The sequence below is a fragment of the Bos mutus genome, chromosome 18, assembly GCF_027580195.1.
Source record: "Bos mutus isolate GX-2022 chromosome 18, NWIPB_WYAK_1.1, whole genome shotgun sequence".
Classification (NCBI taxonomy): domain Eukaryota; kingdom Metazoa; phylum Chordata; class Mammalia; order Artiodactyla; family Bovidae; genus Bos; species Bos mutus.
In genome coordinates this window covers 23,031,412-23,032,940 of record NC_091634.1, presented here as the reverse complement: position 1 = coordinate 23,032,940, position 1,529 = coordinate 23,031,412, and the positions used below count along the sequence as shown (strand labels likewise).

At 39.4% G+C, this 1,529-nt stretch overlaps 1 non-coding gene across 1 annotated transcript; it reads right to left on the bottom strand.

Annotated features, from left to right (window-relative positions):
* Positions 1 to 356: 356 nt before the first annotated feature.
* TRNAG-CCC (transfer RNA glycine (anticodon CCC)) lies at positions 357 to 429 on the bottom strand. Its single transcript has one exon. It is a non-coding gene; the product is annotated as a tRNA-Gly (tRNA).
* Positions 430 to 1,529: the final 1,100 nt, after the last annotated feature.

Genomic DNA, 1,529 nt, shown 5'->3' with positions numbered 1-1,529 from the left:
ATTTGTTGCATTAGTAATTTAGAAATTTATGTTTAGGGTAGTGTAGTTCATGAGTATATAGGGTCTTGCCTTCAGTGAAAAGAGTAAGGGCTCTCCAGGTATTAGAAACAGAACTGCTCTGGCTTGGGAGGGATGCCTTGGTAAAGGCTTATTCACAGGCTTATTTACCTTTGATTTAAGGAAACTAGCCCCAGTCATCTAGGCAGAGTATGTTTCATCTGTTTTCTGTATTGATGCATCTAAGAATTTTTAACCCACTTTTTTTTAATTTGTTTGACTGTGCCCAGTCTTAGTTGTGGCAGTCAGGATCTTTGTTGCAGCATTTGGAATCTCTAGTTGTGGTGTGTGGGATCTAATTCCCTCACCAGGGATCGAACCCAGGCCCCCTGCATTGGGAGCACAGAGTCTTAACCACTGGACCATCAGGGAAGTCCCCCAACTTATACTTGTGATAAATTTTGATGTGATGTCTGTCATCTTGAATGCCTTTAATTTGTAATGATTACTTTTATCCTGTTTTGTGTCCCTTTTGCTTTTTCATCAATTTTTTTAAAAAAAGATATTTCTCCTGGTTTTATTTTACTAGAAAAACTGTTGAGGTTTAAAAAAAATTCTTTAAAGTATTTCAGGTGTAGGAAAACAAAGAGAATAACAAACACCTGTGTACCTGCCCTCAGCTTTGTTTCTGACCATTTTGTCATGGCTGTTACATATGTTTTTTAGAACTAAACCACTGCAGATGGAATTGAAGTCCCCTGTGTACCTCTTTTGAATTGCTTTCCCTCTCTGTGGTTCCAGAGGTAGTTACCTTATGAATTTGGTGTTATTCATGCCCATAGATGCTTTTACACTTGTTATATATGGTTATTTCCATAAGCATCATAATACTATTTTACATGTTTGAATCTACATAAGTAGTAAACTTGATGTTTTCTTCTGCAGCTTACTTTTTAAAAAATATCGCTTTTAATTTCTGGCTGCTCTGGGTCTTCATTGCTTCTTGTGGGTTTTCTCTAGTTGCGGCAAGCAGGGGCTATTCTCCAGTTGCAGTGTACAGGCTTCTCATTGCGGTAGTTGTGGAGCACAGGTTCTAAATGCGCAGACTCAGCAGTTGCAGCTTGAGGGCTCCAGAGCACAGGCTCAGTAGCTGTGGCACACAGGCTTTAGTAGCCTTATGGCATGTGGGATCTTCCTGGACCAGGGATTGAACTTGTGTCCCCTGCACCGCAAGGTGGATTCTTAACCACTAGAGCACCACTTACTTTTTAAATTCAACTTTATAGAACTGATATTTAACCGCATAGCTCAAGTTCATTCATTTTCACTGATGTTTAGCATCGTGGTTTCGTATTTTCCATCTCTGTCTAGCTGTGCTATAGTCTAGGTCTGCATTCAGTTTCACTTTCTCATTGACTGCGCTCTGTTGTCCAACCCATCCACTGAGGGTGTCTGTATTCACTTGTAAAATCTATTTAGTTCATTTTCACGTCTGTTTATAAAACATCACTTTCCTCAAGGTTTTGATTTCT